At 39.6% G+C, this 26095-nt stretch overlaps 1 protein-coding gene across 1 annotated transcript in view; it reads right to left on the bottom strand.

Annotated features, from left to right (window-relative positions):
* The window catches only part of SPIDR (scaffold protein involved in DNA repair), a 1635101-nt gene that overhangs the window by 848668 nt on the left and 760338 nt on the right, over nt 1-26095 (bottom strand). The gene's annotated exons all lie outside the window — the stretch shown is intronic.

The following is a 26095-nucleotide window of genomic DNA, read 5'->3' as shown; positions in this document are numbered from 1 at the left end:
CTTCTAAGTAAGTTTTTAAACGGTTTTATACTGGATTTTTATATCAGTATCTGTGCATCTTATTCTTTATAGTAGTGTCTATTACATGCAGTTATATGAAAATGAGTGTATACTGTCCCTTTAAATATCACTCACCTACCCACAACTCCCAGTCATTTGACCAAAGGGAAAGGAGAAAGGAAGTAACATAAGGTGCAGATGTGCCTGAGGTTTATAGAAAAATAAACTGTCTGAAAAATTCAGGGCGGGCCTTGGACTCACCATGTCAGGAAATAAATACATTTATCAGGTAAGCATACATTTTCTTTTCTTTTTAATGACACGGTGAGTCCACGGATCATCATAATTACTGTTGGGAACCAATACCCAAGCCAGAGGACACAGATGATAAGGGAGGGACAAGACAGTTAACCTAAACAGAAGGCAACACTGCTTGAAGAACTTTACACCCAAAAGAATCCTCAGCCGAAGCAAAATGTAAAACGTAGAAAAAGTGTGTAAAGATGACCAAGTGGCAGCCTTGCAAATCTGTTCCACAGAAGCTCCATTTTTGAAGGCCCAAGAAGAAGAAACAGCCCTTGTGGAATGAGCCGTGATTCTCTCAGGAGGCTACTGTTTCCAAAAAAAACAACAAATAAAGAAGAAGACTGGCAAAATCCTTAGTCGCCTGCAAAACAAAATTTATGCTTACCTGATAAATTTATTTCTCTTGTGGTGTATCCAGTCCACGGATTAATCCATTACTTGTGGGATATTCTCCTTCACAACAGGAAGCTGCAAGAGGATCACCCACAGCAGAGCTGTCTATATAGCTCCTCCCCTAACTGCCACCCCCAGTCATTCGACCGAAGACAAGCAAGAGAAAGGAGAAACTATAGGGTGCAGTGGTAACTATAGTTTAAAAATAAATAACACCTGCCTTAAAATGACAGGGTGGGCCGTGGACTGGATAAACCACAAGAGAAATAAATTTATCAGGTAAGCATAAATTTTGTTTTCTCTTGTAAGGTGTATCCAGTCCACGGATTCATCCATTACTTGTGGGATACGGGAGGGACAAGGCAGGTGCTTAAACGGAGGGCACCACTGCCTGTAAGACCTTTCTCCCAAAAATAGCCTCTGAGAAAGCAAAAGTATCAAATTTGTAGAATTTAGAAAAGGTATGAAGCGAAGACCAAGTCGCCGCCTTACAAATCTGTTCAACAGAGGCCTCATGTTTAAAAGCCCATGTGGAAGCTACCGCTCTAGTAGAATGAGCTGTAATTCTTTCAGGAGGCTGCTGGCCAGCAGTCTCATAAACCAAGCGGATTATACTTCTTAGCCAAAAAGAAAGAGAAGTTGCCGAAGCCTTTTGGCCTCTCCTCTGTCCAGAGTAGACAACAAACAAAGCAGATGTTTGACGAAAATCCTTCGTAACTTGTAAATAAAACTTTAAAGCACGAACCAGATCAAGATTGTGTAATAGACGTTCCTTTTTTGAAGAAGGATTAGGACATAGTGAAGGAACAACAATCTCCTGATTGATATTCTTATTAGATACCACCTTAGGAAGAAAACCAGGTTTGGTACGTAAAACTACCTTATCTGCATGGAAAATCAGATAAGGGGAATCACACTGTAAAGCAGATAACTCCGAAACTCTTCAAGCTGAGGAGATAGCTACTAAAAACAGAACTTTCCAAGATAAAAGTTTAATATCTATGGAATGCAAAGGTTCAAACGGAACCCCTTGAAGAACTTTAAGAACTAAATTTAAACTCCATGGCGGAGCGACAGGTTTAAACACAGGATTGATTCTAACTAAAGTCTGACAAAACGCCTGAACGTCTGGAACCTCAGCCAGACGTTTGTGCAAAAGAATAGACAGAGCAGAAATCTGTCCCTTTAAGAAACTAGCTGACAATCCCTTCTCCAATCCTTCTTGGAGAAAGGATAATATCCTAGGAATCCTAACCTTTATTCCATGAGTAACCCTTGGATTCACAACAATGAAGATATTTACACCATATCTTATGATAGATTTTCCTGGTGACAGGCATTCGAGCCTGAATTAAGGTATCAATGACCGACTCGGAAAAACCACGCTTTGATAAAAATCAAGCGTTCAATCTCCAAGCAGTCAGAGGCAGAGGAATTAGATTTGGATGTTTGAAGGGACCTTGAAGTAGAAGGTCCTGCCTCAGCGGCAGAGTCCATGGTGGAAAGGATGACATGTCCACCAGATCTGCATACCAAGTCCTGCGTGGCCACGCAGGAGCTATCAAAATCACAGAAGCTCTCTCCTGCTTGATCTTGGCAATCAGACGAGGGAGCAGAGGAAATGGTGGAAACACATAAGCCAGGCTGAAGGACCAGGGCGCTTGACCTGGACCCGTAACAAGGAAGTTTGGCGTTCTGACAAGACGCCATGAGATCCAGTTCTGGTTTGCCCCATAGTTGAATCAGCTGGGCAAATACCTCCGGATGGAGCTCCCACTCCCCCGGATGAAAAGTCTGCCGACTTAGAAAATCCGCCTCCCAGTTCTCTACTCCTGGGATATGGATAGCTGAGAGATGGCAAGAGTGAACCTCTGCCCATAGAATTATCTTTGAAACCTCCAACATTGCCAGGGGGCTCCTTGTTCCCCCCTGATGGTTGATATAGGCTACAGTCGTGATGTTGTCCGACTGAAATCTGATGAACCTGACCGCAGCTAGCTGAGGCCAAGCCTGAAGAGCATTGAATATCGCTCTTAGTTCCAGAATGTTTATCAGAAGGAGTGCCTCCTCCTGAGTCCACGAGCCCTGAGCCTTCAGGGAGTTCCAGACTGCACCCCAGCCCAGAAGGCTGGCATCTGTCATTACTATAGTCCAATCTGGCCTGCGGAAGCTCATCCCCTTGGACAGATGGACCTAACATAGCCACCAGAGAAGAGAATCCCTGGTTTCTTGATCCAGATTTAGTAGAGGGGACAAATCTGTGTAATCCCCATTCCACTGACTGAGCATGCAAAGTTGCAGCGGTCTGAGATGTAGGCGGGCAAACGGTACTATGTCCATTGCCGCTACCATTAAACCGATTACTTCCATACACTGAGCCACTGAAGGACGAGAAGTGGAATAAAGAACACGGCAAGAGTCTAGAAGTTTTGACAATCTGGCCTTCGTTAGGTAAATCTTCATTTCTACCGAATCTATCAGAGTCCCTAGGAATGAAACTTTGTTAGAGGTGATAGAGAACTCTTTTCTTCATTCACCTTCCACCCATGGGACCTCAGAAATGCCAGAACAATGTCCGTATGGTACCTGGCGATTTGAAAAGTCGACGCCTGTATCAGAATGTCGTCTAAGTAAGGGGCTACTGCTATACCCCGCGGCCTTAGGACCGCTAGGAGGGACCCTAGAACCTTTGTAAAGATTCTTGGTGCCGTGGCCAACCCGAAGGGAAGAGCCACAAACTGGTAGTGCCTGCCTAGAAAGGCAAACCTGAGAAAACGATGATGATCTTTGTGTATCGGGATGTGAAGATAAGCATCCTTTAAGTCTACGGTAGTCATATATTGACCCTCCTGGATCATAGGAAGGATGGTTTGAATAGTCTCCATCTTGAAGGATGGGACTCTGAGAAATTTGTTTAAGATCTTGAGATCTAAGATTGGTCTGAATGTTCCCTCTTTCTTGGGAACTACAAACAGATTTGAATAGAAGCCCTGCCCCTGTTCCTCCTGCGGAACTGGATGGATCACTCCCATAACTAGGTCTTGAACACAATGTATGAATGCCTCTCTCTTTATCTGGTTTGCAGATAAATGTGAGAGATGAAATCTCCCTTTTGGGGGAGAGGTTTTGAATTCCAGAAGATAACCCTTGGACACAATTTCCAATGCCCAGGGATCCTGGACATCTCTTGCCCAAGCCTGGGCGAAGAGAGAGAGTCTGCCCCCTACTAGATCCGTTTCCGGATCGGGGGCTGCTCCTTTATGCTGTCTTAGAGGCAGCAGCAGGCTTTTTGGCCTGTTTCCCCTTGTTCCAAGCCTGGTTAGGTCTCCAGACCGGCTTAGACTGGGCAAAAGTTCCCTCTTGTTTTGTGTTAGAGGAAGTTGAAGCTGCGCCACTCTTGAAGTTTCAAAAGGGCCGAAAACTAGACTGTTTGGTCCTTAATTTGTTGGACCTGTCTTGAGGAAGGGCGTGACCTTTTCCTCCAGTGATGTCAGAAATGATCTCCTTCAGTCCAGGCCCGAATAGGGTCTGTCCTTTGAAGGGAATGTTGAGAAGTTTAGACTTTGAAGTCACGTCAGCTGACCAGGATTTAAGCCATAGCGCCCTACGCGCCTGAATAGCAAAATCTGAATTTTTAGCCGTTAGCTTGGTTAAATGAACAACAGCGTCAGGAACAAATGAATTGGCTAGCTTAAGGGCCGTAAGCTTGTTAATATCTTCCAACGGGGTTTCAACCTGTAGAGCCTCCTCCAGAGACTCAAGAAAAGACCAGAAAGCCGCAGCAGCAGTGACTGAGGCAATGCATGCAAGAGGCTGGAGAATAAAACCTTGTTGAATAAAAATTTTCTTAAGGTAACCCTGTAATTTTTTATCCATTGGATCTAGAAAAGCACAACTGTCCTCGACAGGGATAGTGGTACGCTTAGCTAGAGTAGAAACTGCTCCCTCCACCTTAGGGACCGTCTGCCACAAGTCCCGTGTAGCGGCGTCTATAGGAAACATATTTTTAAAAACAGGAGGGGGGAGAGAACGGTTCACCTGGTCTATCCCATTCCTTAGTAATAATTTCAGGAAACCTCTTAGGGATTGGAAAAACATCAGTGTAAGTAGGTACTGCATAGTATTTATCCAATCTACATAATTTCTCTGGGACTACAATAGCGTCACAGTCGTCCAGAGTTGCTAAGACCTCCCTGAGCAATATGCAGAGGTGTTCAAGCTTAAATTTAAATGTAGACATATCAGAATCAGGTTGAAGTATCTTCCCTGAATCAGAAAAATCACCCACACATTGAAGCTCCCCTGCTTCAGCTTCAGTACATTGTGAGGGTGTATCAGACATAGCCACTAAAGCGTCAGAGAGCTCTGTATTTATTCTAGTCCCAGAGCTGTCTCGCTTTCCTTGCAATCCTGGCAGTTTAGATAATACCTCTGTAAGGGTATGATTCATAACTGCCGCCACATGTCATTGTTGATAGGGATCCTTTAAATGAGCTGAGACTAATTTCCTCCTCAGAGTGCCTACTAGATAGAAGAGATGACAGAAGTTTAGCCTGGCAGAAACAAATCTTCTCTTGGGGTAGAGATGTCAAAGGCCTCCCAGGTGAAATGTGCATATATCCACCAATCCCCTGGTTTACAGTGAGCTGCTCAGAGAGAGATCCTTGGCATTTTACTTGTATTGCTGGTCTCCTGAAAGCAGTCATCTGCAACTGAGGTAAGAACAGTAGTAGCAGTGCAACCGTCTTTAATGCTCTCTTGTAACACTGAAGCCTATAACACAGCATCTATTACTTCACCTGCACTAAAAATTAGTTTTGGGACCAGGAAATGGCGGATACCCCACTCCGATATCTACAGTGCGGTTATCATCTTGCAGGTGTCCAAAGCCATTTCTGAGCGATTAGAGATGGTGAGACTGCTCTTCTACTTATCAGAGCTACAAAGATTTCCTGTTTAATAATTACTGGGCTGTAACTGAGTATTAATAACCCTTCCAACTCTGCTGATATCCCCAAAATTAAAGGAATATATCCACTCTGCTATATCTGAGTTGAAAGCGGTCATGCTTTCTACAAGTAAAAACAGGTGCATGCATGTGGCAGAAAGTGATCCTTAACAGCCCCTTCCATTACCAGGGCTCTACCTTAAGAGTGACCTGTCTAGAGGCACTGAACTAAAATAGGGTACATTAGAGTCTGACAATTCCTCTTCTGAGCATGGGTATTCTGAAGCTCAGGACCCTGCCCCCCCACCCCCACCAAACCTGTGGGGGAAAATGTGTCCTTCAATTTCAGGCAAGAGCATACTCATGCCTTATTACACAAAGCATTGAAAGCTTTGTATATGGATTATATTCCCACACCTGACACACTTGCAACTAGGAAAATTGATAAATTCTTAAAGCTGAACTGATAACTAACAAATAGAACAACCAGGTATGCCCTTTGTTCTGACCGTTAAATAAAAAGCTCCATTCCCTCTGCCACCTTTTAATTTGGAGGTTTGGGAAAAGTGGGAAGTGACATTTCTACACTGGCCAAGTAGACAGCAATTACTCTTAGAGGACAACACCTCTTTCAAAGACCACAGACACAGGAAACTGAAAGATTTCGATATGTATCTTTTCGGATGGCAGATTTCTTTGCTACAATCAAAGGATATATGTAGCTTGATGAAAAGCCTCTTTGCATAAGGTGAGGTTTTCCTTCCAGGTTTCAGCACATGTAAAGAGAGAGAAACAATAGTGCAATATAAGAGGACTTGCAGTGAAGAGGCGTCACAAGAAGAGACAGGGTTTATTGTCAGTGTTAGGACAAGCCCTGTGTGGGACTCATAGTTTTCAAGCAAAAAGTATTCTGGGGGGTCTTGGAAGTTAATTTGTATCATTGTATCCCTGGTCTGTGACAAAACTGTTTGTTGGTATGCTCTATGCACATAGTTGCTTTTAATAAATTTTAATATTAAGTATCCAGTAGAGTTTGGTTCATGTTATCATTTGATCCATCTAAACTATACGCTGTGTAAACTTAGAACTGGGTCAACAGCGCAGGAGAATGTAAGTAGGATCCTATCATTGTTTTTAACAGAGACAGTGATAGTATTGCACTTTTTTTTTTCTCTTCATTTTTTGCTGAAACCTGGGAGGAAAACCTCACCTTATACAAAGGGACTTTTTATCAATCTGCATATATCCTTTGATTGTATTGAAGTGAATCTATTTTTGGTCTTATTTGTTTTATATAAGCTTTCCTCTTTTGTCCATTTGTAAGTGTAGCTGCAGCTACTTCTGGCTTGATAACAGAGCAAATATCTGGTGAAGTATACCCGGAGAGTTCAATTGAAGCTCATCAGGACCACAAATGAATGCTAAAAATCTTATTATGGTTGTGTTTGCTGGCAAGCCTTAGGGCTTAAACCTTGGTCTGCAGATACATTCAAAGGGCCGACTATTATCACTTTCTTTTCGGGGATTCTATTTGGTCCAGGAATAGATAAAATCATTGCTACAGTAACTGATGGCAAAGGAGCATTCATATCATAACATAACGTGTTGATTAAAGCAGTGCAGCTGCATTACATCGTAGCACAATCTATAGCCTACACTAACTAGAAATCTTCATTTGAAATTGGAAGTTAATCCAAAATATGAAAAACATTTACAGGTATATTTAGTCACAGACCAGAGAGTATGTGCATGCCGTGATTAAAGCGCGGTCATATTTTGCAATATTAGTTGCAATTTTATGACAAGACAGGAGGCTTCATATTTTGCATCTAATCTTTACTGAATCCAAACAGCAGCAAAGAAAACAGAGACAAAAATAATAACATAGTAACAAGGCTGCACCAATCAGCACAAAGCAGCCTAATAAACTGTAATGTACAAGTCCAGCACTTCCTCTTTTCTTTGCTGCTTCCAGACAGCAGGTCATGTATTAATTTCTCTCTCCATATTTTCTAATGATATTAGTCTAATTCTTGTTTAGTTATCTTCTTTAGCCTTACTAATTTATAGGGCTTTTGTCTTCAGTATTATCCAGCTTTAGTTATTTATTTTAGTTATTTGATTTAATAAATTGTGTATTCATTTTGTATAACAGGCATGCTGCCCGTTGTTAGGCCTCTGACACATGCAGGCTTCAGACCTTCTATAGATTTATGCATTTATTAATGCTGTGAATTGGCTTCTGTGAACATGATTCGCGGTATAGTTTTATAGCTCTAACTATATAACAGTACGACTTTAGTAGCCAAGTGGCTGCAGTGGTGTAGTGGTAGATCAGACTCTAAATTTAAAACATGTTTTCTTTTGAATTTAAGTGCAGTACAATTAAAATGTAATTGCATATTACTATTCCCTTGTTCTATAAACATTGCTCTAGGAATTTTAAGGTATATTCATTTAACATATTCCTTTTTTAATTTTCGGTACATTTCTATCATATTCCAATATTCACTCAAACTATTTTAGCAATAGTGTAATATTGCAATTTTTAATCACATTTTTAACACAATGCAAATGAACTGAAAGTATAAATCCTAATGGGAATAGTAATAGGTTTCTCAAACATTTGGGAGATATAGTACTGGTTCTAAAAGTATTCTCTAGAGCAGGGGTATCAAACTCAATTTATCTGGGGGCCACTTGCCAAGTGTTCTTCGCCCATGGGGGCCACTTGAACAGAGTAAGTGTTTCGGAACTAGATATACTGGTAACTGGAAGTGACATTTACCCAAATACAGGTGGCCCTCGTTTTACAACGGTTCAATTTACACCGTTTCAGAATAACAACCTTTTTTTCCAGTCATGTGACTGCTATTGAAAAGCATTGAGAAGCAGTGCATTGATTAAAATAGCCAGTAGGTGGAGCTGTCCGCTTGTGTTGCAGCAAAGCCAAGCAAGCTGAAATTAATCAGTTTAACCAGACCTGAGCTATTGAGCAGATTTCAAAGGAACAAGATCTTCCTGTCTATAAATCAGTCCAGATTGGAATGCATAGAAAGAACTGTTTGCAGAAAAATGCAAGTGAAGTCTGTGTTGTGTGATTATTTTATTAGATTTATAATGCTGTTTATCATTTAAAGTCTCCATTTCAAAGCTTTAAAAATAATGTATTAGGTGTTACTTATGACAATTTTGAGAGGGGCCTGGAACCTATCTCCCTCACTTCCCATTGACTTACATTATAAACTGGGTTTCAATTTACAACAGTTTCGATTTACAACCATTCCTTCTGGAACCTAATTCCGGTGTAAACTGAGGGCTACCTGTAGTAGTGCATAGTGGGAGCTGTAGCCCACAGCAGACATACACAGTTGTCTATATTTACCTTGTGAGTGCCAAGTGAAGTGATCATTCTGGAACTTTATAAAAATGTAAAAAGTGACATTTATGCAAGCAGTGTATGGTGGGAGTCTACACTGGACAGTTGTCTATATAAAAATTTGTCAGCCCAAATTAATGGTTTACCTATTAAACAAGGGAGGGCCAAATGAAAGTATCTTGGAGGGCCACATATGGCCCCAGGGCCTATACTTTGAGACCACTGCTCTAGAGTCTAGAGAATACTTTTAATTATCATAGAACTATTTTCTTGTTCAAACAAACATAAATTGGCTTTCTATGTTTTCACAATATGTTTTCTTTTGAATGAGGTCAGGCAGTTTATAATACAGTCAAAGGATTAGTATTTGATTTTTATTTTATTTTTATTTTAGGCTATCATCATTTTATGTATATCTGTTTTACATTCTTTCTTTATTAAGCCTTCATAGCTTAGAGGTTTCTACTTAGCCTCTTCACTTGGATGACCCAGGTTCTATTCCCCCCAGGGTCTGATTATTTACAAGTTAGAACATCCATTTTAGGGAAATACTTTTTCATTTTCCCCCCCGCTATATATTTAGAAGGTTTACGTACTAGAGTGGCCACAATCACACTGCAGGCCTCCTTCCTTCAAGTATGTTCTCCAGGGTGCGCACACTGCTGTCCTGATGATTCCCCTAACATAACAATACAATGTAGCGCAATGGAAGAGCATTTTCCTAATGAGACATTTTAATTCTATCTTTTGTGTAGTGCTTCCTAACATTTTCCTTGCGCAATACTTCCTATGTATCTCAAGTAGCAGCCGCTGTAGTACTGTGGTTAAGGCATCAGTTTGAGTAATTTAAACCTTATTGTATTTATCTAAATTGATAAAGCTTCGGCTTCCTTAATCTTGTTTTTTACCTTCTTTTAATCCATAATATTTACTTTATTAGTGGTCTTTAGACAATCCTTAACTCTAATGACCCTCTTTAGTAAGACTGATATTAGCCGTCATACTTATTATCTCTTTGAGTGGTATTGTGTATGCAGCGCTGTAAATTATAATTGAATCCTATTTTCTAGGTTTTAACTAACTTGTTCTTATTTATTTATTTACTATAGTACGGCACTTGAATCTGTGTAAAAACAAAAAACAAAATACTTTCTTTTGCATTTCATTTATTCTATATATTTTCTTCTTTATTATAATAAGCAAGCGGCCTATTTTATTTCTTTTAAAGGATTTTTATTTTAGATATTAATTTCTGTATTATCTTTTTAGGCCTTTAAGACTATGTTATGTTTGAGATATTAGCTTATATTTTAGTTACATTATTTCAAGGTTTAATATAGGTATATTAGCCTATTTTTAGGCTTCATTAAATTTTGGTATAAATCTTCATTAGGCTATGTTATATAATAAGCCTGCTTTAGGTTATTAAATATAATATATTAACATATTTTAAGGCTTTATCATCCAATAATCTTGTATCAGGTTATTATATATGTATATTAGCCAAGATTTAGGCTATATTATATGATTAGCCTTCTTTAGGTTATTAAAGATAGTATTTTAGCCTATATTAAGGCTATTTTATTTAATAGCCTGTGTTTAGATGATTATTTAAGTATATTAGCCTATGTTAAGGCTACATTATATTATTCAGGTTTTACTAATTTTAGGATTTTAACTGCATTATCACTTATTATACGTTTTCTAGCCTGTATTAGGATAGATATATATATATATATATATATATATATATATATATATATATATATATTAACGCTATAGTAAATTTAAGTATATTTGCTGGTATTATGGCTATATTTTATAATGAGCCTGTATAAGGTTATACTAAATTTAGTACATTTCCCAGTATTAGGCTACATTATAAAGCCTGTATTAGGTTTCATTACATATTAGTATATATAACTATTTAGCTCATATTACGGCTATATTTATTAGATAACTATTGTAAGGCTATAAGGCTTATGTTGGTCTAATGTTGCAGCTTTTGCTTTAGACCTTTCAGATATAGCCTCAAACCTAGACTGGTACGTTATTAGACTAGGTCAATGGTAAGTATATTAAGCCTGTATAGGCTATTTCAAATATAAGTATATAGTGTAGCTGGATGGTTCTCATAAGAGCTTATGTCAGATCTTTTTATTTAGGCCAGAGGGACTGATCACTGTGGTGTAGTACTTCCCACATTTTACTACCCTCTGTTAAGCTCTCTGGGGATCTGATCGCCCTCCACTAACCTTTAGAGACACTATCTTTGTTCAGAGAGGTGATATTATATTTTATTGTTCTGTCAATGTAAGAAGTATGTATCTGCAATAAACGAGACAGATATATTTTTCTATATTATTCGAGGCGGATTTAGCCCTCTCAACATACTCCAGTCGCTTTAGCCCTCAAGCGGCTTTGGAAGGACTTATAACCCTCTCCCGGGCGTCGCATTTAGGGGTTTTGTTTTATCTGTTCTGTTCTACCTACTGTCTTTCTTTGTACTCCTCTAATCATTTTATCTATTCTTGCCCTTAATGTTATTCGGCTGTCTCCACCGGAGCTGTGCTGAGAGTTCACGCGGACGCGTGCCTGACCAGTGACAAGCTCCGGTCGGTCATGCAAGCCGCTGCTCAGCACGACACTGGTTCTTGTTGTGGGTTTTATTTTTTTATACTTTCTTATTTTAGGATTCCTTTGGAAATTTCTTTTCCTGTGTTTCTCTCTTTCTATTCTTTTCTTTCATTTCAGAGGTATCCTTTAATCCTATGAGACTCGCTCTAACCCTGTCACCATGACGTCTAATCTATCTTGTTCAATATTAGAGTCTCTTTTTATCCGCACAATTAGCTGTGAAAGACCCTATCTCCCAGTCCCTAGTAGGGGCATATCTCAAGCCCGATGACCGCTAGCCCCTCACCCAGACTTTTCACATAGGGGTTATTGAACCTCCTCCCCAGAGGTAAAATGGGGTTTAAAGAACCCTCCTCTCCCAGGGTTTTCAAAAGGGGCAGCAGAGCTTCGACTCTGGCAAATTTTTTAAAAATTGTTTATTTTATTTGAAATTCTTATGTAGGTGTTTTAATAATGCAAAATATGAAGCCTTCTGTCTTGTCATAAAATTCGGATTAAGATAGCCTATGGTGACTAAATAATCTTGATTTTATTAAAGACAGGAGGCGAATATTTCCCCCCCTTCTGTTCCCTCCCTTGATGTGTTAATAAAGATTTCATTTTCTAGAAATTCCAACTAATGATGTTATTGCTGTTGTATTCCTTTCTGGGATTAGTTGTTACTTTTCGTTTTTTCTCTTTCAGTGACTCTGTGGATTTAATTTCCTCATTTATCTTTGGACCATGTCATCTGTTGAGTTTTCCGTTCATGGGAGTCACTGTTCTTTTCTGGTCTATGATGGATTGCCATTAAGTCATTTTTCTTCTTGATTGGTTCCGCTGTCTTCCGGTCAAAGAAAAGAGGAAGTGCTGGACTTGTTCATTACAGTTTATTAGACTGCTATGTGCTGATTGCTGCAGCCTTGTTACTATGTTATTATTGTTTTCTCTGTATGTTTTTCTTTACTGCTGTTTGGATTCAGTAAAGATTAGATGCAAAATATTCACCTCCTGTCTTTAATAAAATCAAGATTATTTAGTCACCATAGGCTATAATAATCCGAATTTCACTCTGGGCAATCAGCCAAAGGTCTCATCACTAGAATAACAGGCTGGTGTTCCTTTATATAGACCATTGTTATTTAGTTGCAACAACACAGCATAGTGAAAGTAAAAATATTTAGTAAAACCAAACCCTCCTCTGTGCCTCAAATAAACCTATTTCCCTGTTTATCGTAAATATTTGAGTAAGATGGTGTGGAATTATACTTACTACAGTTTACTTGCTACAGAATGTGGTTTTAACAGTTACACATTTTAAAAATATTTAAATGCCTGTTTGCAAGCAGGGTGGTATATAGATGTGCTGGTAAATGCACCACTATAATCTTTACACAAATCCAAAGTTATTTTCCTTTCTGTGTTGTGCTCTGTAAACTGTAGTAATTTATACACTGTAGCATCTGTCTGCTCTTTCTTCTTCCGGCTGTATAAACCATATGCAGCAAAAAAAATAACTGATACTTGCAAACAGTCTGCCCTAACTACTGCAAACTGCACATGTGCAAACCACTGTGAACACCAGAAATAATTATTTCCGAGAAACAGCAGGCCAAGGCTCCAGATTCAAAATGACCACGCAATGTGTGGGAGGAGTCTGGCAGACATTTGCAATAGATATACAGCGCAAAAAAAATGAAAAACCAGTAAACTCCCAGTTCCCCAGCACCTCTGGGGATTGGTAGATTCCGGATGAGTGTATTTTCTGGTCTTGAGAGTAACTATTAAAAATAGGCCTAACTAGGTTTTATAACCCATACTATACTATAAACGCTGTATTTACTTGATATTAATATTTAAATAAGTAAATAAAAGCAAATTATTAATTAATATTAAAGATGCCTCTGTTCAGTCCCGGGCACCCAGGGGCAGCCTGATGTCTAATTCTCAGACTGCTTTGTGCACACAACTTTCAAGAGCAGTTATGTAGGATCTGGTGGCATGAAAACGGCATGCTTTCACCTTTGAGAGCCCACTGTAGAGAAAGGAAGCTGCGGAGCGAAGTTAGCGTTAATTTTAATGTTCAGTATTCTTCTATTTATTTTTTCTGGTTGCTTGAGAGTGCCAGTTGATTGAGTTCTGGTTAACTGAGAGTTTACTGTAACTTTTTAATCATATATGGAGGTCGCCTGGAACATGATCAAAGAGGATTACTGAGTGACATTCTTTTCAAATAGGTGAGTTCAATTGCAGTGTAGATGGCCCCTTTAAAGAAAGTTTTCTAACCATGTAGCTTAGAGCTCTCAACCACATGCCCTGCAGGTTCATTATCTCTCCCATGAAAGTAGTTAACGGAGAGCAAGGCTGCTGGCTTAAACGGATATATAAAACCAAAACCTTTCATGATTCAGACAGAGTATGCAATTTTAAGCAACTTTCTAATTTACTCCTATAATCAATTTTTCTTTGTTCCTTTGGTGTCTTTATTTGAAAAGCAGGAATGTAAGCTTAGGAGCCCGCACATTTTTGGTTCAGAACCTGGGTGGCGCTTGCTGATTGGCTGCTACATTTAGCCACCAAACAGCAAGCACTACCCAGGTGTTGAACATAAAATGGGCCGGTTCCTAAGCTTACATTCCTGCTTTTCAAATAAAGATACCAAAAGAACAAAGAAAAATTAATAATAGGCGTAAATTAGAAAGTTGCTTAAAATCACATGCTCTATTTGAATCATGAAAGAAAAAAACATAATTTATGCATAACAGATACATTCCTTTCCTTCCTGGCAGGAAGAGTCCACAACTTCATTCTTTTCTGTTAGGAAATACAACACCTGGCCACCAGGAGGCAAATACTTAATTATCCCTCCCACTTCCCCTATCCCCCAGTCATTCTGCCGAGGGAACAAAGACAAGTAGGAGAAACATCAGGATATAAAAATTGCCTGAAGAAATAATAAAAAAAAGGGAGCCGCACATGAAACAAATAAATTACGGGCGGGGTCGTGGATTCTCCCTGCCAGGAAGGAAAGGAATTTATCTGAAAGCATAAAACATAAATTATGCTTACCTGATAATTTCATTCCCATCTGTGGGAGGAGAGTCCATGGCTTTATTCATTACTTGTGGGAATTAAGAACCTGACCACCAGGAGGAGGCAAAGACACCCCAGCCAAAGGTTTAAATACCTCCCCCACTCCCCTCATCCCCCAGTCATTCTGCCAAGAGTACAAGAAAAAGTAGGAGAAATATCAGGGTATAAATGGTGCCAGAAGAACAAAAAAGGTCCGCCCACCGGAGAAACGGGCGGGAGCCGTGGACTCTCTCCTCCCACAGATGGAAATGAAATTATTAGGTAAACATAATTTATGTTTTCCATCTTAATGGGAGGAGAGTCCACTGCTTCATTTATTATTTGTGGAAAACAATAATAAAGGACACTGAATGAAAAAAACGGGAAGGCACAAGGAGGCAGACCCTAATCAGAGGGCATCACAGCCTGCAAAACCTTTCTCCCAAAAGCTGCTTCCGTCGAAGCAAAGACATCAAATTTGTAAAATTTTGCAAAATTATGTAAGGAAGACTAAGTTACCGCCTTACAAATCTGCTCCATACAGGCCTCATTCTTAAAGGCCCATGAAGAGGCCACAGCCCTAGTTGAGTGAGCCGTAATTCTTTGAGGAGGCTTAGCTGTCTCATAGGCTAAGCGAATAATGCTCCTCAACCAAAAAAATAGGGAAGTGGAAGAGGCTCTTTGCCCCCTGTGCTTCCCCGAATACAATATAGAACTTCAAAACTCGAACCACATCCAAATTATTAAGTAACCTTTCCTTTGAAGAAGAAGGGTTAGGACACAAGGAAGGAACTATCTCATGATTGATGTTATGATTCAAGACAACCTTGAGAAGAAATCCCAACCCAGTGCGAAGAACAGCCTTATCAGCATGAAAAACCAGGTAAGAAGATTACATTGCAAGGCCGCCAACTCAGAGACTCTGCATGACGATGCAATAGCCTGTAGGAATAGAACCTTTCAGGAAAGAATTTTAATGTCAAGTGAATGCATAGGCTCAAACAGAGCCCTCTGCAACATTTTAAAGGGACAGTCAACACCAGAATTTTTGTTGTTTAAAAAGAAAGATAATCCCTTTATTGCCCATTCCCCAATTTTGCACAACCAACACAGTTACATTAATATACTTTTTACCTCTGTAATTATCTTGTATCCAAGCTTCTGCTGACTGCCCCCTTATTTCAGTTCTTTTGACAGACATGCAGTTTAGCCAATCAGTGCTCAGTCCTAGGTCAGTTTACGTGCATGAGCTCAATGTTATCTATATGAAACATGTGAACTAATGCCCTCTAGTGGTCAAAATGTATTCAGATTAGAGGCAGTCTTCAAGGTCTAAGAAATTAGCATATGAACCTTTTAGTTTTAGCTTTCAAACAAGAATACCAAAAGAACAAAGCAAAATTGGTGATAAAAGTAAATTGGGAAGTTGTTTAAAACTGCATACCCTATTTAAATCATGAAAGTTTTTTTGGGACTTGACTGTCCCTTTAAGTACCAAGTTTAAGCTCCAAGGCGGAGCAGAATTTAGAAAGACAGGTCTTTCTCCGCAAGCCTAGTGTAACAGTACAGATAAAGCCGAAATCTGTCCCTTTAAGGAACTGGCGGCAAGACCCTTATCCAACCCATCTTGGAGAAAAGACAGAATCCTGGATACCCTAAACTTATGCCAGGGATATCCATGTTCCTCACACCAGGACAGGTAGGTCCTCCACACCTTATGAGAGATGCGATGAGTGACCGGTTTCCTAGCTTGAATGAGAGTATCAATCACTCTCTCAGAAAATCCTCTCTTGGCTAGGACTAGGCGTTCAATCTCCACGCAGTCTGCCTCAAAAAAATTGAAATTTTGATGTAGAAAGGGACCCTGAACCAGCAGATCTCTGCGACAGTGTAATCTCCATGGAGGAGATGACGACATCCCCACCAGTCTGCGAACCACATCCTCCGCGGCCACAATGGAGCAATCAGAATAGCCAAAGCTTGCTGCTGCTTGATTTGGGCCACTACTCGAGGTAGAAGTGGCAACAGTGGAAAAATGTAAATTCCAAGGCACCACTAAGGCATCTATCACTTCTGCCTGGGGATCCCTGGACCACAACCCGAATCTGGATAGCTTGAAGTTGAGTCTGGACGCCATGAGATTTATCTCCGGCGTCCTCCATCTGTTGCAGATCTCCTCAAACACCTCGGAATGGAGAGACCATTCCCCTGGATGAAACGATTGTCTGCTGAAAATCCGCTTCCCAGTTGTCCACACCCGGAATGTGGTTCGCTGATAGCGAAAGTTGTGGGTTTCCCGCCCACCTCCAGAATCCGAGAAACTTCCTTCATGACTAGAGGGCTTCTCGTTGCCCCCTGATGGTTGATGTAAGCCACCGAGGTAATGTCCGACTGGAATCTGATGAATCGGGATGACCCCAGGGGGGGTCCAAGCCCTCAGATCGTTGAATATCGCTTGAAGTTTCAGAATATACATCGACTCATCTCAAGTCCATCTGCCATGTGCCTTCCTGGCCCCCCAAACAGCTCCCTATCCTGACAGACTTGCGTCACAATCTCCCGTGGTGGCCTCTAGAAGGATGTCCCCTGAGACAGTTGTCCCGGACTGATCCACCAAGAGAGGGATTTCCTCACTCGGTTGTCCAGAGAGATCTGTTGGGATAGATCTGAGTGATCGCCGTTCCATTGTGTCAACATGCATAACTGAAGAGGTCTGAGATGGAACCTGGCGTATGGAATGACATCTATGCTGGATATCAGTAATAAAAAGGAAAGAACAGAGGTATCATATGGCACACTTAGGGTGAGAGCCTAAATCATCATAATCTAGGTTAGCACAAAGGAGAAAAGTAATTAAAATGTAACTTTTATTTATTTATACAAAATAAAAATAAGTGTGTAGCATTAAAATAGGGTATAATTAATTGTTATTGACAATGTGTTCATAACACACGTTCGACCCGAAAAGTAATGTATTACCTCCTATGTGTAATCATATAAATGGTGTTGGTGAATTACATAGAAATATCATGTATCTCTATATACACACTACGTATTATTACTAATACAATTGTTCAAATATAAATCATCATTAAAGTAACGTTGCTATACTTCTGATAAGTGAACAACAATTTGTCCCTAGGATGACAAAGAATGTCATTAGTTTAGTGTTCAAGTCAGATTAAAAAAGGTGTGTCAGGGGGCGGAGCCTACAGTCGAAGCGGCAGGACATGTTTTTGAGGAGCTCTTGACTATATCTCCTATTTTTAGAGATTTATAACTATCTTGTACAACATTGAAGATTTGAAAGATATGACAAAGCCTTCCTAAACTCTGTACCTGACCTATGCTCTTCGACTAAACTGTTCAACTGTGCCAAGATTTATATGACAAGCCCTGTGAGGCCTACTCTGCAGTCGTGACACGGAGGAGTTGGGGCTGCCGCATATTACCCCCCCCAGATTCTGGGTTAAAGCTCAAATTGAAGCATCGGAACATTATACTAAAGTAATATACCCAGTGGTTGGTGCTGACGAATAAGCTTTTAGTTTATGAGCTTTTGTATTTGGACCACTACTTCAGCTGGAGAACAGAATTCTATGACCGGGACACATCAATATGGAAGGACTGACATATGGGAGCAACGCATGCAATCTCTTCTAGACCAACAAGTATGTGAGTTAAAACAGTGCCTTCAAACACTACTACATTCGTCGGCACAAGAACAGATACCGCAGCCGCAGTCTAACAGTTTCACTACTTCAAGATCAGATGGCAGATCTACCGATAGTGTTCAGGAGGTTAGGTTTGAAATATCCTTGTGTCAATTAGAGAGCCTGCAAACGCCACCCGCTATACTAAGCACTCCGCAAAGTAATAATACAACAGTAGATGGGACTCATGGCCACATCCTTGCGAAGGAAAGAGCTCCGGAAGGTACAAATAGGGTCTACCCCGCTGTAAGTTCCATAGCAACTGCTGGAGATCCTGCTAAAAAATTTGACTGCACATGGCTACAGTTAATAACCTCACCGGGACCTGGTCTCGCACAGCTGGGTGCTTTCTCTGGCGTGGCTTTGTTCGCGGCTGGGCTCCAGGCGGCTGGGGGTACACCGAAGCGGTGTATGGCCGGAACATCTTACCGAGCCTTTGATTTCCTTACCCCAGCTGCATTTGGTAAACGTGCAGTTAAATCTGGAATTGGGTGATTTCTATGTATTTCCTGATTGTCATCGGAGGGCTGCTAAAACCATCATGTGAGGTCTTATATACAGAAGCAAGTTTCATTATGTGAATATTATCAGTTTTATTTCTAACTTACCTCTAAGGCTACTTTACACCAACACTCCTAGATAAGTGTGAGGTATCTGAACTGATTACAGCAGTTGCCCAGAGTCACCCCTTATGTTACGCACCAAGACTAATGTCCTGTTTAATTATGATTTTGATTAATTATATGTTGTACTTTTGTATCGGGACTTGCAGCTTAGCATGGATCCATAGGAGCAAATATTTTCCACAGTGAAACTACATTTTATTGATATATTGCTAGGTTTGGAATAGTTCATAGACGAATATCATCTAGGCCTAGGTGCTGTATCTTCCGTTACTATTGTGTTGGCTCTGTTCATTATGTTGAGATTGCTCCACGAGGGTTCATGCCACTTGTCTGCCTGCAGAACTCTTGGTTCCCACTATAGTTGATAGCACCAAGTTGCTAAAATTTATATTTCACTAACTCTAACTAACATCTTTACTTTTGCAATATATAGCCCTACACTATTAGGCTCCTACATTACAGTTATGATTGTGATTTTGGTTATAAATATGTTTAAATATATATGCTTTATAGCCTTTCTCTAGTTAAGAGACATATATGTTTTTGCTTATTGACACAGGATGTAAAAATTTTGCGGCGCATGATCTATGTACTCCTATTTGTATATACTGCTGCTGTTGCTTACCTAATGCTCAACTCATATAATAAGAGTGGTATTTGCCCATTATATAAGATAACCTGACTTCTATTTCATACAAGATCTGTGAGTCTGCACTCAAATGTACTAGACAAACTAGGGTTTAGCTTGCACCTTATATAAGAAGAATGTGGTTAGTTTACATGTTAGCATAATTATATCCTGCACCACGCGTTCAAATATAGGTTCCTTTACCATGTTTTCTGACAAACCTGCAACTATATGAGATCCACATGATTGCTTGCTTTAGGCAATATACGACAAAATAGCCATGAACCCCAATAGCAAACCCCTATGAATTATAGGTCTCTTTTGATAAGCTCTTTCTACTGCTGCATAACCTGTTAGCATTAACCCCTACAGTAACTAAAACCTATAATGAGGTTTTCCAGTCAGGATCCAAAAGTGGTCCTCTTTAGTGACATTAGCCTCCATTAGCTTGGTTTGTTAGCGTAGAGGTCCATGAGTGGTCTCAATTATTATTTTGGAGGTGTACAGAACATTAGGCATACCATGAACATGTAGTTCTCTTTTGTTTTATCCTTTTTTTCTACTAGATATGAATGTTACTAATTTACAATATCATTTGTTTGTATCCCAACATTATCTTTGTATCATAAGATTTGATATCCTATGTATGCCTTAGCTGCCCCTTCCCTGCTTACGCAGCTCACTGGTTAAGCTTAGGGGCACAGACCCCATATGTAACCCCTAATTCTGTTTAAACGTCTTTATTGATAGTATGATATTGATATACCCCCTTTACCCCTTAAATTGAGGTCTTGTTTCTATTGGTTATAAAGATGATTATATATGGACATGTGATATGACTATTAACCTGTACACTATGTGTTATATGTATGTTTTGCAACAAATTTTATGCATATTGTTCAAATGTCACAACTTGACTGTATGCACTATTTTAAACCTCAATAAAAAATCTTAAAAAAAAAAAAAAAAAAAAAAGGTGTGTCAAAGAGGAAGAACACACTTTATTTACAAAATTAACATAGCTTCTCTTGAGAGAAAAAGAAAAGTTATTTTCCAGAAAACTTGTTAGTGACCCTATATATAAGAGCTTGTAAAGTCATGTAGATGGTTAGAAAAATGTTGTGTACTGAGCAAATTTGTTGCTCATATGGTGTAGTTTTATGTTAACAATAATATGGCGTTGTTAACATATAACAGTGAAATTTTCAGACTAGCTTCTATTTCCTATGAACCATTATGTTCCCACTATTAAAGTAGTACACGGATCATCAAGCGTTAAACTAACCCACAAGTTAAGTAAAGGTGCCGATTAAGGCCAACAAATAATTAAATTTTCTATTAACAAGTATCTCAAGAGAAGCAGTGTGAACGCCTGACGCGCGTTTCGCCAACTGCTTTGTCAAAGGTGCCGAACGTCCTTCATGCTTCCTGATTTATACCAAAACCAACCAATCCGGGAGAAGGTGTTTCTCGGTCACATGGCGAGTGCTGCCAATCACAGAGCGTTAATGAAGCAGTAAGGTCATATGTATCACTGATTGTTCCTAATTGGACAGGGAAACAGGAGGGTGTGTGGTGTTGTTAACCAATCATATTAGAAACCCATTAGAACAAACCCATCGACATATTGAACATATGTACTTTGATCAGAGTGTTGTATAGCAATCGCTGAAGTCAGGAGATATGTTAGTGATAATACTCCATTGCTAATTACAATGTATGGATATAATAAACGGAGTTATGTTTTTCATTCAGTTGTTTATGTTATTCAATACTGGTCTTTAACGAGTCATTTATCACACTATAAATATACAGGCATACAATGATTATATCAAATTCCACAACGATAGATTCCGATCTTAGATATATTTATATGTACATCGTTATTTAATTTCCAAATAAGATACATTGGGTACATACATGTATGGAGTAGAAGATATTAGTGTTTAAACAAATCTCTCACCGCATATTCCAGGGAGGACCTGATCTACCAACTATTATATATATATATATATATATATATACAATAGATCATAATGGGTATAGGTTGAGTTTTTTATAATATATATTTATATGTGTACACAATTATGTCGCTCATTAATAAGATTGCATAGATTATTCTAATTGGCAGAGCAGAAGGAATTCCTACTTAATATCAAGATCTAAGCTCTGTCATATGTCCAGGTTCCTATAAATAGTGTTACATTGGATGTTCTTGTGTAAAAATATCTCTTATTATAAAATTATTGTAGGAAGGGACTAAAAGTAAGTTGTTCATTTAGTCCTTTCGGGGCCATTGTTTGGAGCCTGAAGATCCATTTCGTTGCCTCTTTAAGAAGGGTTTTTCAGTATTCCCCCTCTAATTCCTGGTCTTACTCTCTGTAAGATCCAACATGTGAGATCGGGTTTGCCTTCCTGTTTATCCAGAAAGTGTTTTGCCACTGACGTAATGTTCTTTCCTTTCTCAAGGTCACTCTTGGCATTGCAAATATTTCCTATATGTTCCCCTAATCTCGTTCTCAGTTCTCTAGTCGACATTCCCACATACGCAGTCAATACAATAGATAATATTTTTAGTTCGACAAATATAAAAATCATTCATATATATAGTTCCTTTGGGGAAAATTTCCATCTGTCTCACTGTACGTATATATGGGCAAAACTTTCATGTTCCACAGGGTTATGTACCTTTGAGATTATATTTTCTTTTATTGAGAAATTTGACAAAATGGCTTTTCACAAGTTTGTCCCTGATTGTTGGTGCTCTTCTCCAGGAAACATGTATCCTATCCCCAACTTTTTTTTGCCAGATCTTCATTAGTATGGAGTATATGAATATGTTGATTCAGGATTTCAGAGATTTCTCTATGAGCTTCATTATATGTGCTTACGAATCTCACTTTTTGGTCACTATTATCCTTTACTTTTGGTACCAGAAGTTCAGATCTTGTGGTATGCAATGATCTGTAATAAGCCTTCTTGAGTACTGAATTAGGATAGCCTCTCTCTTTTAGTCTCAGTTTGAGGTCCTTTGCCTGTTCCTTAAATTTCACTATTTCTGAGCAGTTGCGTCGCAGGCGCAGAAACTCACCATAAGGGATTGCTTTATTGGTATAGTCATGATGCACGCTTTCAAATTTGAGAATGTAGTTAGTGGCTATCTCCTTTCTGTGCAAATCGGTTTGAATTTTATCAAACATATTTCTAGAAATGCTCAGATCAAGAAAGGTCACTCTGTCGTAGTTAATCTCATAGGTTAATTTTAGATTTAAGTTTTTAGTGTTTAATTCACTTATGATTGTTTTGAAAATATTGATGTCCCCTCTCCATAGTATAAAGACATCATCAATGTACCTCAGCCACAATAAAATATGTTCAGTTTATTTCAACATTCTATCTCCAAAGACGGTTTCTCGTTCCCACCATCCTAGATATAGATTGGTTTAGGGGGGGCACACACTGTGCCCATCACCGTACCTCTAATTTGAAGGTAGAATTTGACGTTAAAAACGAAATAATTGTGGCTGAGGACAAATTTAAGTAAGCATAATATGAAGTTGTTTTTCTCTATGCCCTCCGATCCCTCCATTTTGAGGAAGTATTCAATCGCAAAACATCCCCATTTGTGATCAATTGATGTATAGAGGGATTCAACATCACATGTGGCAAAGAAAGTATTCTCATCCAGAGTTATGCCATCAATTTTACGCAAAACATCCATTGTGTCCCTAACATAAGATGGTAATGTTAGAACAATATCTCTGAGTCTGAAATCAATGTATCTCGAAGCTTGCTCGCTTAGACTCCCTATGCCGGAGACAATTGGTCTCCCTGGTGGTGTACATTTGTTTTTATGAATTTTTGGAAGAAGATATAGTGTTGCTGTTTTTGGTTTATTAATAGTCAGGTACTTATATTCTTTGTTGTTGATTAACTCTTCGCTTTTTGCACTTTCGATTATGCTCTTATATTTTGAGAGGAAATCTATTGTTGGGTCTCCAAAGAGATGCTTATAACACTTAGGGTCCCCCAGTTGTTTTAAGGCCTCAATTATGTACATATCCTTTGGCCAAAGGACAATATTCCCGCCCTTGTCTGATGGTTTAATAATCACGTCTTGCCATAATTGAATATCTTTCAGAGCCTAATTGTTCCTGTTTGCTCAGATTTGAAATATTTTTTGTATTAAGTTTCAAGATATCATATCTCTGCTTGCTACTTTAAGGTAGGTATCGATTTGAGGCATAAAAGTCAATTTTGTTCTTATTTTAGTTAGCCAGTCCGTAGACATGGTAGAGGTGTCTTTATTCTCTTCAAGGAGAGAGACTATATTAAGTATAGTTATTTCATCCAGATCATCATCATCATCATGTCTAGTATACATTTTAAATAAAACCAGCTTTCTAATAGAAAAGGTGCAGGTCTTTTATGGTCTCAAAATGGTTTAAGTTGTTTGTCGGGGAGAAAGATAGACCTCTACTTAATACATCTATGTGATCAGTAGTAAGCATCTTATTAGTGAGGTTTATAATCTGGAGGCTGTCTGGTTTGAGTCTAACGTGTGTTATGAACACATTTTCAATAACAATTATACCCTATTTTAATGCTACACACTTATTTTTATTTTGGTATAAATAAATAAAAGTAACATTTTAATTACTTTTCTCCTTTGTGCTCACCTAGATTATGATGATTTAGGCTCTTACCCTAAGTGTGCCATATGATACCTCTGTTCTTTCCTTTTTATTACTGATATCTATAACCGGTATCCAGGCACTGCCCTCCAGGGATACATAGGTCTACCCTGCAGGGATTCCCTGAAAGCCTTAATTTGTTCCCACCACTAACTTCCCCTTTATAAGGGGAATTACCACTTTAAAATCTATGCTGTATACCATGAGCCCAATCACCTTCATACACATGGCCACCGATGGCCTTTAGGAGGTCTGAAGGGCAAGGTCTCTGATCTGTAAGGAATATCTTCATAGATATGGAATCTATTATCGTGCCCAGCAATTCCACTCTGTTGCTGGGAACCAGGGAACTCGTTCCTACATTTATCTTCCATCCATGTGATCGAAGGAGAAGAAGAGCCCTCAAATGATCCTCTGTTAGACTGTAGGACCAAGCCTGGACCAGGATGTCGTCCAGATAAGGTGCCACTGCAATACCTCTGGCTCTCGTAACTGCGAGCAGCGCTCCCAGAACCTTTGTAAAGACTGGCAGTCACCATGCCAAACGGTAAGGCCACAAACTGAAAGTGCAAATCTTAGGAACCTGTAGTGATCCTTGTTGATTGAAACGTGAAGGTAAGCATCCTTCAAATCTATTGAAGTCATGAACTGTCCCCCTTGAACTAGGGGCAGAATAGACCTGATCGTCTCCATCTTGAACGATGGGACCGACAGAAACTTGTTTAGGTACTTTAGGTCCAGAATCGGGCAAAATGTGCCCTCCTTTTTTGGGACCACGAAGAGGCTTGAATAATACCCCAGACCTCTTTCTGCTAGAGGGACTAGAATGATTACTTCGAGAGAGGAGAGACCCCTCACACAATCTAGAAAGTCGTCTCTCTTCTCTGGATGATAGGTTTGACAGGAGGAATTTGCCTCTGGGTGGATGAGTATTGAATCCTATCCTGTAACCCTGGGCGATGACCTCCAGAACCCAAGGGCCCTGAACGTCTCTTATCCAAGCCGCCGCAAAAAGAGATAGTCTGCCCCCTACGCGATACAGAGACGGATCAGGGGCCATGACGATTTTGTCTCGGCTGGCTTCTTGCTATGCTTGGCCTTGTTCCAAGATTGAACTGGCTTTAAAGATCCCTTGGACTATTCAGTTTTCGAGGCAGGCTGCTTTGGTTGAGATTTGTCCAAACGAAAGGGACGGAAAGTAGACCCGTTCGACTTATTCTTCTTATCCTGCGGTAGGAAGGCACCCTTACCACCCGCTGACCGTGGATATGATAGAGTCTAGGCCGGGCCAAAAAGAACCTTCCCCTGAAATGGGAGGGATTGTAATATAGACTTGGAACTCATGTCAGCAGACCCACAAATTTAACAGTAGAGCCCTACGGGCTAGAACAGAAAAAGCTGATGTCTTGGCATTCAGGCGAATAATCTGCATATTTGCATCACAGATGAAAGATTTATCTACCCTTATGCCTTAAATTTGATCCTATTTCCTCAAGGAGAGTCTCCACCTCGATCTTAGCTGACAGATTGTCACACCAGTAGGTAGCAGCTCCAGCCACCGCAGCGACCACCGCTACTGGTTGAAAAATGAACCCTGTGAGTTGAAACATCTTTTTCAACATGGACGACAATTTATCCATGGGCTCCTTGAACAAAGAGCTATCTGTCGAGCGGGATCGATGTTCGCTTAGCGAGCGTGGAGATAGCGCCATCCACCTTA

Source organism: Bombina bombina, chromosome 5 (genome assembly GCF_027579735.1).
Source record: "Bombina bombina isolate aBomBom1 chromosome 5, aBomBom1.pri, whole genome shotgun sequence".
Lineage (NCBI taxonomy): Eukaryota > Metazoa > Chordata > Amphibia > Anura > Bombinatoridae > Bombina > Bombina bombina.
This window is presented reverse-complemented; position numbering and strand designations above follow the sequence as displayed.